The sequence below is a fragment of the Schistocerca serialis genome, chromosome 4 (genome assembly GCF_023864345.2).
Source record: "Schistocerca serialis cubense isolate TAMUIC-IGC-003099 chromosome 4, iqSchSeri2.2, whole genome shotgun sequence".
NCBI classification, from domain to species: Eukaryota; Metazoa; Arthropoda; class Insecta; order Orthoptera; family Acrididae; genus Schistocerca; species Schistocerca serialis.
In genome coordinates this window covers 591,733,692-591,749,129 of record NC_064641.1, presented here as the reverse complement: position 1 = coordinate 591,749,129, position 15,438 = coordinate 591,733,692, and positions in this window count along the sequence as shown.

The following is a 15,438-nucleotide window of genomic DNA, read 5'->3' as shown; positions in this document are numbered from 1 at the left end:
GGGGGTCCGACACGAAATTAGGAGGTATCCCAAAACTTTGATCACCTCAGTGTACTTAAAAGACGAACAGGTCAGACTATAACTAAAAATCATATGCCAGCTGGAAAATACGTTGATTGGTTCCACTTGTCGTGGTATAGAGTCACGTAGCAGACTGTGTTCGTACGGAGTGGGCTGTTTACAAGTCTTTTGTTCGTTGGCCGCTCGAAAGGAACTGAGACCGCCCCGAAAGCGGCACCGCCGAAGTGGGCCACAGAGCGCCCTCTCACCAACTCTAGCTGACGAACACTTCTCCTGCGGTGCGCCGGCAACGTTAGGTGGTATTCAGAGTGAAATTACAACTAAATCAATACAATGAAATGAATACCCTTAGCTGCTACAGGCATTGATATACGTCAGTGGGGACAGTTGAAAATGTGTGCCCCGACCGGGACTCGAACCCGGTATCTCCTGCTTACATGGCAGTCGCTCTGTCCATCTGACCCACCGAGGATAGAGAGGAAATTGCGACTGCAGGGACTTATCTCTGGCACGCCTCCCTTGAGACCCACACGCCCAGCTTATTGTCCCGCACTATATTCATAGCGGTTAAAGGCGCTGCAGTCTGGAACCGCAAGACTGCTACGGTCGCAGGTTCGAATCCTGCCTCGGGCATGGATGTTTGTGATGTCCTTAGGTTAGTTAGGTTTAACTAGTTCTAAGTTCTAGGGGACTAATGACCTCAGCAGTTGAGTCCCATAGTGCTCAGAGCCATTATATTCATAGTGCCGCTGCCCATTACACTCATTACTCGCAGCTTTACCGATTCTCGTAAGAGTTCGGGCAATGTTTGTCCATCCGCACAGAAGATTGTCAAATGGCCGGTAAGCCTTAATTATATGTATGAAGATGGTATCTGTTCTTTCGGAGTTAAGGCTCACCGGCCATTTGAACATCTCCTGTGCGGATGTACATACATTGCCCGAACTCTTACGAGAATCGGTAAAGCCGCGAGTAATGAGTGTAATGGGCAGAGGCACTATGAATATAGTGCGGGACAATAAGCTGGCCATGTGGGTCTCAAGGGAGGCGTGCCAGAGATAAGTCCCTGCAGTCGCAATTTCCTCTCTATCCTCGGTGGGTCAGATGGACAGAGCGCCTGCCATGTAAGCAGGAGATACCGGGTTCGAGTCCCGGTCGGGGCACACATTTTCAACTGTCCCCCCTGACGTAATGAACGCCTGTATGCAGCGAAGGTTATTCATTTTATTGTATTGATTTAATTGTAATTTCATTCTAACGAGCTGTACGGTCACCAATGGTATCTGTTCTTTCGAACATGTGTGCGAAAGAACAGATATCATATAGGTATTCAGAGTAGCTCTCTGACGTGATGGAACTGACCGTCACATTAATAATAACCTTATATACACCGAAATAATTTTAGTGAGATGATCTCACTATCGCGAATCAGACACTGTCTTCAGATTTTATGTAGCTCGTCTGTGAGCAGTTGTGGTGTTTGTAGTAAATATATGGGCTTTTAATTATATTCATTCAGTCACTTCGCCATCTTGCTCTCAGCGGTCACGTCGCTTGGGATACCCTTTCTTTGGGCTTCCTAAGTTGCCGGATCGCCGTTAATTGCCACCTGGCACCGGGCGTGCCCCACCAGCGTCTGGAGGCTACACCCAGCGTCCAGGCTGACTCACCTTGCTCGGCCACACTACAGCAACTTGCCAGCCACAAACGCTCAACCAAATACTTTGCACACACGTACAATACATAGCGGTGTCGCCACTCCTAATGTCACACCATTAACAGTCCATGTCTCAACGCAAGGAGTCAAAATTGGTAATACATACATATTGTAAACTCCATATTTCAATCGTTTCGAAAGTAGTGTTTTAAAAATTCTACACGATTTACCAAAAACAAACCCGAGGATTGCGCAAGAAACCTAGGAACGTACTACTGTCTCCTATGTATCGCTGCCTTCATTCTTTCCGCACTCCACACTCGAATAGACTGGAAAGAAACCCTAAAAGTTGGCACAGAGGGACGTACCTTCTGCCATGCGTTTCACAATGGTTTTGAACGGCATCGAAGTAAACATAACTGGATACGTAGACCTTCCGACCTTTTCCGGTCCACTCAGGTGTCGTGTGCGAGAGCTTTATTCCATTTTAACACCGTAGCAGCAAAATGGTGCTTTTGATTAGCCAAGAGAAAACCGAATGTATGGAAATAGGTCGAGTCATAAACCCAAATTCTTACTTTGAAATTGACAAACATTCTAAATTCAAAAAAGTTCTCCAGTTTAAATACCTTGGATCACGTTTCAACAGTAAAAATATCATAACAATGGATATAAATGAAAGAATAGCCTCAGGATCAAGATGTCTGTACTGACTAAGCAACCCACTCAAAAGTAAAGCTTTGTCAATCACCACAAAGATGAAGATATACAACACTATCATGTGCCCCATAGGCCGGCCGCTGTGGCCGAGCGGTTCTAGGCTCTTCAGTCCGGAACCGTTCGACTGCTCCGGTCGCAGGTTCGAATCCTGCCTCGGGCATGAATGTGTGTGATGTACTTAGGTTAGTTAGGTTTACGTAGTTCTAAGTTCTAGGGAACTGATGACCTCAGATGTTAAGTCCCATAGTGCTCAGAGCCATTTGAACCATTTGAACAATCTGCCACATAGTACTGTACGGTTCAGAAAGCTGGACGCTTACAAAGAATGAAAGAGAAAAACTGAATGCTTTCGAAAGAAAAGTAATGAGAAAAATCTGGGGATCTGTGTTGGAGAATGGCGTATGGAGAAGTCGAAAGAACAATGAAATTTATCAGTTAATGGAGCAACCAACTATCATCCAAAAATTAAGAAGTAGGAGACTGCAATGGGCTGGACATGTGGCTATAATGGAGAACAACAGAATGACCAAGAAAGCATTTGAAGGAACTCTCCAGGCAACAAGACCATTGGGCTGACCCCGTACAAGGCAGAAAGATGACCTAGAGAAGGACATCGCAGCATTAGGAATTTCCGCAGGGTGGAGAGAGGCTGCGAGAGATAGAAGGCGGTGGAAGCAGATCGTTGATGCAGCGCGTGGTCTACAGACCTGTGATCGCTGAGAAGAAGAAGAAGAAGAACACATTTTCTGTTAACCGCGCTACTTTTCTTTATTCATGTACCTTTTTAATTCGATTAATACAGCAATGTGGATGCTGTTCCTTACAAATCAAATTCAGAGACAGAGCTCTGGCAAATGAGCATATTTTACAACCATTTTTGAGCAGGTTTAATTATAACTAATAAACTGGAACATCCAGTCACAGTCGTCTGTACGATTGTTTGACAACGATGTGTCTGTCAGTGATAGCGAGTGGACACTAACGATATTTTGATTCAGTTGCAAGACCGGGCATCAGCAGAGTGCGCAGTTCTCATTCCGTTATCTGTCAGTCAAGTCGTCCATGCCACCAAACTGCAAGTTATAACGATCATGCAACAAAATAAACTAACAGAATTTTTTCGATATTGCCAATTATAACTTTCCTTGTTGGTGCGAGTAAGCCAACACAAAATAAAAAAAAAATGCAGAAGTACAACGTGCGCAGGATTTTCACGTCCGTAATTGGCTCGGTATGTCGGGTTTGCTCCACTGGCAAAACGCTTTTCTCTGAACCGCGAAAATTCCACGAGTTCTGCTGCCCTCCTCTAATTAAAGACGCTACGTCCACGGCGTCGTCGCGTAGCTGCGGTTGCGGGAGAGAGAGAGAGAGAGAGAGAGAGAGAGAGAGAGAGAAGGGAGGCAGAAAAGTGAGAGGGGGTTAGAGGGGAGGCCAGGAACTGGGGTGTGGAAGAAGGGGTTTCTCGTTCGGTTGTCTGTCTCCTGCAATTAATGAAACAACCGAAATTGAATTTTTGTCCATTTATTCGCTGTTTCGCTGTTTCATTGAAAACATAATTAAGCGAATACTCGTAATAACTCTATTAATTCGCCTTTCTCGTGAAGTGCTTTTTTTGCCGCTCGAGCATATGAAAAATGTATTCTGTTTCAGTGACATCGGTTTGAAGAGAGCGGATCATGTCCTCGATATATACGATCGAGCGGACTGCTGAAAGTCCATCATCCCTTTTTACTAAGTAATACAAGGTAATAAAACAGGACCATAACAAAGAGAGGGGATGAAAGCGGTACCATGAGTGTTTACTTATCGTGCAAAGTGCTACAATCCGAAACAATAACAACGAAACGCGAAGAGGAAGCACGTAAACGTCCACAATAATTCAAAAATAAGCTGGATAGATATCAACACTGAAATATATTTTTAATGGTAATATATAGCAATATATGAATGCTTAAGTTTACAGAAACATACATGATTTCAGAGAGGCCTCCCATGTTCTGCAACCAGTACTCCAAACGTCGTGGCATGGAATCAAAGAGCACCTGGATATGTATACAGGTCGAGAGAGCACCTACACTTGTTTTTCCAAGTACGTGGCGTATAGGGCTCTGAGTAACCGTATGCCAGAAATGGCAATTCCAGAAGGCGGTCAAGGAGGGGGGGGGGGGGGGGACGTGAGGGGGTTGGGGGAAAAGGAACGTCACTTGACAAAAGGAGAGTTGGGATCCTCCACCGACAAATTGGTAAAATTTGGTTTTGTAAGACAAATGGACAGAGCAGGGAAGCAGCTGCAACTACATGACGTTGATTCAGAAGAGCTGCCCATTTATCGGTTCATGTTGGTCCCACTGATTCATGACACATGGCACATGAAAAGACAGTACTTCTCGCTTTAAGACATGCCTTATACAGTGACTGTTTTCCAAATTTCCTTCAAAACTTATGTGTCGCAATCGTATGTTGTTACCCATGGCAGCCAAAGTCATCACAGTTGCCGTTCGTCCGGTATGCACTAAACAATTCAAGTTCAAGATGTCAGTCACCGCTGCAGGGTCTGTCTGCGAATGCTTGTATTTTAGCGTCTAGTATTCAACCATTGCTATACGTGTTTGTTCGTTGCTTCAATAATTATTGATGTACGCTGTATAGCTCAATTGACTGAGGTCAATGTACAGTTGAGTAAATAATGAAATAAAACCTATGCAGCCATTACTGAAGTGCAGTTTTAAGCGTGACACATACGTTAACACTAAATTTTCCCATTCGGTGTGCTAGCAGCAGTGTTCAGGTTGCCATAGAAGTGTGACGTTTTTGAAGATGGGAAGCTGATGCATGGCACCGACTCAGCTCGCAGACCGGTGCACGGCCTCTGTAACCTCCAGCGTTACGCCAGCATTATCGACCAACACGTATAATCCGTTTAAACTGTACGGTACAAGTGTGTCTATTCAGCTCTGTGGTCTTATTGTTTGGTCAAGAACTCGCCCGTCGATGCATGCGAGTCTTTTTTATCAAATGCTTGGATCAAAGTATCAACTGCCTTAGCTGCGTACCCTGTCGACATCACGGTATGACGAATTCATTTCCCGAAGACTGTGCATTCTGTGCCGTTAGAACTGACACAAGTGGTAATATTCAACACTCCGAAGTTTGCAACTATACTGGCACCTGACATCACGTTTCGACGTCACTCGGCGGCTCTTTATTGTATGAGGGTGGTATGACATTGATGCTTCCAGTCTTATTCATCCCGACTCTTTCTCTGCCTGCTGCAGTTACCGCTAACATCAGTGTAAATTAAAACACATCCATTATAACACCGAGAAGTTTTTGATAAAGTGTCTCGCCCGAAAGCTCTCATTTGCATATTTATCAATCCAAACATATTATAAAAATGATTGCATATATATATATATATATATATATATATATATATATATATATATGTGTGTGTGTGTGTGTGTGTGTGTGTGTGTGTGAGTGAGTGAGTGCGTGTGTGTGTGTGTGTGTGTGTGTGTGTGTGTGTGTGTGTGTACATTCCACATCTCCTCCTAAAACACGGGGCCGATTTCAACCAGTCTTAGTATACATATCCTTATTGTCAGGCAACATTCTTTGTGAGGGTAAGAACCACCTACCCAACATAGTTCAACAGATATGATGTCATAAACACTGAGACTCGTCAAAAACTGCCGCATCATGCATGACGTTTAAATTTATTGCTTGTGTGATACTGACTCCATTCGCAATAAATTTCGCATACAGTGTGCACATATTCTGCTAAATGCATCTTCAAAATTGTCATGGTACCACATACAGTTCAGGAGATATGACGTCATAAGCACTGAGATGTGTGAAAAATTACCACATTGTGCATGACATTTAAATTTATTACATCTTTGCTACTATCTCTATTCGCAATATATTTCACAGACAGTATCCACATAAGTCGCTGAATGCACCTACACAAATATATCATCGTACGATACACAATTTTAGATATAAGACGTCATAAACACTGACAATTTGAATCCTGTATACTACATTTCTTAATTTGGATACTGTACTTAAACATTTCGACATTATGCATAGTTCTTCGTAGAGCTGTTTCATAATTTCAGAGGTGTTTCCACGAATGCAAGGAATTGAAATTTTTTCGGTATTACACGACAAAGAGAGTTCATTTTTTCCAGAATGCGATTTTCACTCTGCAGCGGAGTGTGCGCTGATATGAAACTTCCTGGCAGATTAAAACTGTGTGCCGGACCGAGACTCGTCCCGAGTTCGAGTCTCGGTCCGGCACATAGTTTCAATCTGCCGGGAAGTTTCAGTTCATTTTTTGTTTTCGATCCTAATAGAGAACTGACAAAACGAATACAGGAGTAATACTGCGTTTGTCAGCTAGTATTCAATAAAGTTTAGATGTCACTACAATCGCGATGTGAAATCGGGAGATGTGGAGCGTTTCTAGCAGCACGGAACCTATATTCGAGTGCGGTGGGTTTAGGGCTTCTCTCAGTCCATCACTATTTAGAACTCATGGTTAAAACGAAACCTTCACACAAATGTTGCGACACTTCATTGAAATGTCCCCTTCTTTCTCCTTTCTTCCCTCTACTCAGCTAATTCCCGTTTACAGGAATGTGTCTTATCTTTGGTTACAATAGCAGTTGAATACGCATTTTCCGACAGCTGTACTAGACCAATGGGAACTGCGATAAACTGACCATGAAAATTGCAGCGCGTGGCTCGCCAAGGTAATGAGGAGGGTCCAAGGTTCTGGTTTTGGTGCAAAACTTCCAGCCAATGCAAAACTCCTGGCATAAAAACTGAACTTGCGATAGGTCAGATTAGCTAAGAGTGCTCACATTGTTGTGAGACCTGAGTCTCTCCCGGCGTATACAATGTTCTTCAAATAACTCACACTAATGCAGTCGGGTGATGTCGGCCTAAAAGTCTGAAGAATCAGCAATGATCAACGCTGTGAGGATGCAGAAGGCAATGGAACCTGCTGCATGTAACGTGTACCTACAAGACACGTGGCCTGTAAGTGAAATAGGCACAGCAGAGGAATTCGTGTAGGGCCGTGTGAAACCAGTCAGAAGACTGGTGACTCAAAAAGTCCATAGCTGTCATGTTACTTCGACTGCTACCACAAGTCCAAAGGAAGTCCAGCTAAGTGTCCCGCGTAGCATAATACTGCTCCCATTGGCTGCGTCCGTAGAACGGAGCGAGTTTCAAGCTATCGTTCTTCTGGATGACGCCGTATCCCGAACGACCATCGACCTGATGTGAACAAGAAACGTGATACTTCCGACTACGCGACACGTTCCATTAATTCACAGTTAGTGTCTCTTTTACGTGCATGTACTTTTTACAGTTAAGTTTCGAATCAAAGTTTTGACCTACATTTCACAAATGTTCACAGTACACATGACAAACTTCCAGACACTGCTTTTTCGAGTGCGACTGGAGTTGCTATGTGGTGTCGTAGTTCACCTAAATAGAAGAAAAGCAGGAAGACTGATGGCAATGTCACATTTCATCCAAAGTAATTGGAACAGGAGGCACATAAAGGGAGCCTAAGACAAACCCCCACAAAAAGTAACAACATACCCTGAGACGAGACGACCTTGGAGGTCAGTGGAGCAATACGAGAATTCTACGACTCGATCCATTGTTGAGGCAGCTCATTCTTAATAAATACTCTTAATAGAGCTGTCAGCGCGGTGTTCCCGGTCTTATTGAAATATGATGTTTTCGTTATGCTCTTGCAGTTGTGACAAAAGCCAAGTGTCCCATTTATACAGGCACGTTATTCCTATGAATGTCTTTCCCACAATTAAGAACGGACCGTAAATCGTGTTTTGGGAACGAAGCTCGACACAGAAACTTTGGAGAATCTCTCTCGTGACCGTCTGTGGCATGTTATCTCTACATTCTTACGTTTGGCGGTTCAGTTTTCTATTTAAATGGAAAGTTGGGTCATCTCTGGGCACTAAGAGCTAAAGACTGATTTCATAAAGCTCCACATATTGTTTAATAAATAAATGTCGTGTGACTAGGGTCTCCCGTCGGGTAGACCGTTCTCCGGGCGCAAATATTTCGATTTGACGCCACTTCGGCGACTTGCGTGTCGATGAGGATGAAAATGATGATGATTAGGGCAACACAACACCTAGTCCCTGAGCGGAGAAAATCTCCGACCCAGCCGGGAATCGAACCCGAGCCTTTAGGATGGACATTCTGTCGCCCTGACCACTCAGCTACCGAGGGCGGATTCCACATTTTGTTTATCGCCATTATTAAGGGGGTTGTAGCAGTTGAATCTTGTATGGTTTGAAACAAAAACACCGTTGAAAAACACGCTGTACAAGCACATGAGGAATGATTGACCATCGTCTGGCATGGTGACTATGTTTTCGTGCATTACGCGCAAAACTCTGTTGCGCTCTGTCTTGAGCATCGTTTCATCGTCAAATGCTTTGAGCCGTCGGACATGCGGAGCCGTAGAGAAAGTTTTACTCCACATCGGTAGCTAAACAGCGTTTCTTACGACACACATTTGGCAATGAAAGAGGGAATAACACAATGAGAGGAAAAAATCGCAACAGCAAAAATAATTAATATAGAGCAATGAAATTTCGGGAATACATCTGTCTACGTAACATATTTAAATGATTAACATTGTAAGATCATAGGTTAATGTAAACGTGAGATGAGCCATTGCAAATGAGAAATGTTGGTACATTAATAACCGGTGTAACTGCCAGGATGTTGATTGCAAGCATGTAAACGTGGATGCATTGTGTTGTACATGTGCCGGATGTCAGTTTGTGGCATGGAGTTCCATGCCTGTCGTACTTCGTCGGTCAATATAGGAGCGGTTAATGCTGTTTGTGGATGACGCTGTAGTTGTCTTCCGATCTGGTGACCGAACAGGCCAAGGCGACATGTCGACATTCTGTAGGGCATGTTGGGTTAAAACAGCGGTATGTGGGCGAGCGGTATCCTGCGGAAAATACCCCCGGAATGCTGTTCATCAATGGTAGCACAGTAGGTCGAATCACCAGACTGGCGTACGAATTTACAGACAGGGTGCGTGAGATAACCACGAGAGTGCTCCCAGTAGCATGCGTAATCATTCCTCAAACTGTAGCTCCAATGGTTAATACACGCGCATTACTGGCACCGTCGCAGAACCAGTTTTCACTTGACACTAATAAATTCGCAAATGGCGGTGATTTGGGGTCCGTGGATTGCACACTACAGAGCGTCTGGCTCGGAGCTGTCCTTGAAGTAGCCGATTTGTAACAGTTCGTCGTGTCACTGTGGTGGCAACTCCTGCTCAAATTGCTGCTGCAGATGCAGTACTATGCGCCAGAACCACACGCTGAACACGATGGTCTTCCCTTTCGGTAGTGTCATGTGGCCATCCGGAGCCCAGTCTTCTTGCGACTGTACACTCTCGTGATTCCAGCCAAGTCTTTCAGCAGTATTGCAGAAGGAACATCCAGCTTCCCTAGCGCTATTACACAATATCGTTCAAATTCAGTGAGATGTTCATAGTGGCGTCTTTGTCGCCTTAAAGGCAGTCTTGGCTAATATCAGCTCACCACGTTTAATCTCAAAGGAGCTCATCCTCCTTGGTACACAAAACGGGTCAGAACACTGTTGCAGAAACAACGAAACAAAAATGCCAAATTTAAACAGAATAAAAATCACCAAGATTGGCGATCTTTTACAGAAGCTCGAAATTTAGCCCGGACTTCAATGGGAGATGCTTATAACAGTTTCTACAATGAAATTTTGTCTCGAAACCTGGCAGAAAATCCAAAGAGATTCCGGTCGTATGTGAAGTATGTTACCGGAAAGAAACAATCAATGCCGTCTCTGCACGGTACAAATGGAGATACTGTCGAAGACAGCGCTGCCAAAGCAGAGTTACTAAACACATCCTTCCGAAATGCCTTCACAAAATAAGACGAAGTAAATATTCGAGATTTCGAATCGAGAACGGCTGCCAACATGAATAACGTAGAAGTAAATATCCTCCGAGTAGTGAAGCAACTTAAATCACTTAAAAGCAAGTCTTCTGGTCCAGACTGTATACCAATTAGGTTCCTTTCGGAGTATGCTGATGCATTAGCTCCAAACTTAACAATCATATACAACCGTTCGGTCGACGAAAGATCCGTACCCAAAGACTGGAAAGTTGCACAGGTCACACGTATACTCAAGAAAGGTAGTAGGAGTAATCCACTAAATTACAGGCTCATATCGTTAACGTCCATATCCAGCATGATTTTGGAACATACATTGTGTTCGAACCTTAAGAATTACTTCGAAGAAAACTGTCTATTGACACACAGTCAACATGGGTTTAGAAAACATCGTTCCTGTGAAACACAACTAGCTTTTTATTCACATGAGGCGTTGGGTGCTATTGATAAGGGGCTTCAGATCGAATCCGTATTTCTGGATTTCCGGAAGGCTTTTGACACTGTACCACACAAGCGGCTCGTAGTGAAATTGCGTGCTTACGGAATATCGTCTCAGTTATGTGACTGGATTTGTGATTTCCTCACAGAGAGGTCACAGTTCGTAGTAACTGACGGAAAGTCATCGAGTAAAACAGAAGTGATTTCTGGCGTTCCCCAAAGTAGTGTTATAGGCCCTTTGTTGTTCCTTATCTATTTAAACGATTTGGGAGACAATCTGAGCAGCCGTGTTCGGTTGTTTGCAAATGACGCTGTCGTTTATCGACTAATAAAGTCATCAGGAGATCAAAACAATCTGCAAAACGATTTTAAAAAAATATCTGAATGGTGCTAAAATTGGCAGTTGACCCTAAATAACGAAAAGTGTGAGGTCATCCACATGAGTGTTAAAAGGAACTCGTTAAACTTTGGTTACACGATTAATCAGTCTAATCTAAAAGCTGTAAATTCAACTAAATACCTAGGTATTACAATTACGAACAACTTAAATAGGAAGGAACACATAGAAAATGTTGTGGGGAAGACTAACCAAAGACAGGACACTTAGAAAATGTAACAGACCTACTAAGGAGACTGGCTACACTACGCTTGTCCGTCCTCTTTTAGGATACATCTGGGCAGTGTGGGTCCCTTACCAGATAGAACTGATGGAGTACATCGATAAATTTCAAAGAAAGGCAGTACGATTTGTATTATCGCGAAATATGGGAGATAGTGTCACAAAAATGATACAGGATTTGTGCTAGACATCATGAAAAGAAAGACGTTTTTCGTTGCGACGGAATCTTCTCACGAAATTCCAATCACCAACTTTCTCCTCCGAATGCGAAAATATTTTGTTGACACCGATCTACATAGGGAGGAACGATCACCACGATAAAATAAGGGTAATCAGAGCTTGTACGGAAAGATATAGGTGTTAATTCTTTCCGCGTGCTGTAAGAGATTGGAATAATAGAGAATTGTGAAGGTGGTTCGATGAATCCTCTGCCAGGCACTTAAATGTGATTTGAAGAGTATCCATGTAGATGTAGATGTAGATGTAACTAAAGCTCACAATCGTTACAGCGTGTATTCAAAGCATGTCTGACTTGCGTCCTCTTAGTGGCGTTATTTGCGCCACTGTTATGCGAATGGGGCGAAATTTGAATAGAAATCAGCTTTCAAATGTAGAAACACTAGAAACACGCCTACGAACTTTCGTTTATGTCACACAATTCCTTCTTGGGTCTGCGATTTTTTTTCCCCCGTCAGTGTATAAAGGACCATCATACAGCATTTCGAAAGTCGTTCAACAAGGTGTTGACCAGGTTTTGCTTCGACAACATAAGTCTCAGTAATACTTGATTTTCTAAAGCGCTTTGGTACAACATTTTCTGTCTCCTCCTACAATGATTTTATCAAGATCGAAAAGTACGAACAACATCTGCATCAAGGTCATCATGTAGCAGTGAGCCTGTAGCATCGGAATATACTTTTATTGTACTGAGTCTGTTCCCTTTGTTTCATCATTAATTATATTTTATATTAACACTACTTCTCTTAAAAGACCAGCTTACTTCTGCAGTGAGTCCCGCTCTTCTTCCACTTGGCGTCACTTTTTCTTTCCGGTATCAACAGTTCGGCGTACCGTGACTAAATTCATACCCAGGTTATTCTTCAGTGTATTCAGCTTTTCACCTGGAGCAGAGAGCCCCTACCGGCCGTCACAGTAACCGGTGGCTAACAAGTGGTCCCAAGACAAAACTTTTGTTTCGATTCGTAATTTACAGTTCACCTGACACATCTATCTTGATGCATGTAGAAGATTGGTGAGACTGGATGAATCATTTTGAAACTCCCTTCATACTCCAAAGTTTAGGATGGTCCCGGAGCTACAACGAAGTTTTAGAAACTGTACAGGTTTGCTGTAGTGGATGGAGAGGTACGGGCGTCCGAGGGTTTTTTTTTCAGTTTAATTTATTGCTACTAATTTTAGAGCTGTTATCTGGAAACTCTGATCAGGTCCTACATATTCGTTAATCAATGTTTTATGATTATATTAAATTTCAGCCTCCAGTTGCATAAGGAAAGAAAACTTTATCTAGGTTTCGGCTATAATAATGTAGCCTTCTTCAGAAATGTCACAATATAAAATTAATTAAAACATGCCAAATATTGGCCTTGCCAAACTTAAAATGTTAGTACTACTGTAGGTAGTCATAAGACTGCGTCACTTCTGCTAATGTTTTGCCGTTAGGTTACACTAAAGGGCCAGACAGGTGGGCCGCGGGTGCTGTGTCGTAACAACGTTTTATATCATTTACGTATTAATAAATCATTACAGCAACAATTAGAAATACTGATGTAGAAATTAATTTTTGGAAATTTGTGGTAGGGTCTTATGCGACCAAACTGCTGAGGTCATCGGTCCCAAAGCTTACACACTACTTAATCTAACTTAAACTAACTTAGGCTAAGAACGACACACACACACACACACACACACACACACACACACACACACACACACACACACATGCCCGAGGGAGGATTCGAACCTCCGAAGGGGGGAACCACGCCATCCGTGACAAGGCGCCTAGACCGCTCGGCTACCCCGCGCGGGGATGTACAAATAAAAAAAATTGCATAAAATAAAGGGAATTAACTCCTACATCTACTTGTAAACCTATTGTTGCTAAACTATTCCACACCACCCACACTGGTATGTGAGTACCTCGGCAACCCTCGAGTCTACATATATCCATGTGGGTGGCCATAGCATTCTTCCTTTTCTTCTTATTTTACTTTTCTTTTTTGCTAATATATATATTTGAAGTTTCTCTTAGTTAAATTTGTACATGCCTAGCATTATCTATAATTGAGAAAATGCTTCTTGTGACTTGTTGTTATTATTTTGATATTCGAAGCGCACACTAGGTGTTATAGAGTGAAAGTTAAGCTGTTGTCTTTTAGATATCCAATGTGCTATCATATTGAGTTTCGTCCACAAGTTTTGGTCACTTACAACTGTTGGCAGATCGTAATGTAATTGTCTGCAGTCTCTCTTTACCTGAAAAAAGGGCCATCTGGGAACGGCATGGTCAGCGAAATCTTCCTCTACCCATTCACATATTGGTATGTTACTACATCCCACTCGATGCAGATGTTTGGGATGTGGACCGTGACCTGTTAATAGGTGCTACATACCTCGAGTAATGGCAATGTCGCAGAGTTAAGCCTGTTCCTGATTCTTGGGAATATGAAGTAAACACGCCTTGTAGAGCTCCTAGAGTCCCAGTCAGACTGCCATACATCTAACTTCCGGGATCGTAAATATCTTTCATCATTAATATGCGTTCCTGTGACCTCGTACACACGATCATATTGCTCACGCACCAATTAACACGGCGCTGCCCTGTAACGTACCAAGATATCCATCGGACGTATCCCGAGGATCACTAGTAAACAGGCGTAGTGCGAAAGGCACCGCTGAGCCTCGGAAGTACCCTCCGCTGAATCCGGCAAAGCATTGTTTGTGACTGCCTAGTGTAAGGCAACGCGCCCAGGCGCTGGCAGAAAAGCTCTCAATGACGTTGCAGATAGCTTCGTGGTATGACCGCACCTCATGAAACGGTAATTTATAGACAGCAGTGCCGGCGCGGGCTATCTTATGCGTAACTTTGGGCGCGTTCTTAGTGACAGATTTTAAGTGTTCTAGAAAGAATCTTTTCTCGTCTAAAAGAATGTCTAAATATGTAGAAACAGTGCTGCGTTTTACAGGTGTTCCGTCAAGCCTCAGGGGAAAGATTTCTGGCAAGGGAAATTCTTCCCTTCAGAAGCAGTATGTGGTTGAAATGGCTCTGAGCACTATGGGACTTAATTTCTAAGGTCATCAGTCCCCTAGAACTGAGAACTGCTTAAACCTAGCTAACCTAAGGACATCACACACATCCATGCCCGAGGCAGGATTCGAACCTGCGACCGTAGCGGTCGCGCGGTTGCAGACTGTAGCAGTATGTGGTTTTATGGACATCTGTAGTCAGTTTGTTGCTCTGGCACCAATGATACATATGAGAAAGCACATCATTCTCCTTTTCCTCAAGTCTCGCCCTGCAGACACAAATACCTGGATGTCATCTGCGTATTGGTCAACACTTTCAATAGCATCTGCCCCGTCTAATAAATGTAATAGGTGTTCAATACCAAGATCCCAAAACAGTGGACCTCCTGTGAAATCCTGAGAGCAGTCCGTGGTAAACTTTTTGATTAACTTGCTCTGCCCCGCAAGCCACTGGACGCAACGTCCACTACAATAATCTCTTATACATTTTGGGACCCTGAGAGTCGCAGGTCACCGAAGATTGTTGAATGTGCCTTCGATGTCAATCATGAGCACGACTGCATACTTAGTTGTTACTTGGTTGCTGAATTTTCTACAATGTGATGCTCTTCATTAGGCGCACCACCTATAGACTTCCTTTTTCTAAATCCATATTGACACTGGTTTAGATCCAAGAGCTACCTGTACGCCAGCTACCGATCACAGAGTAGAATTTC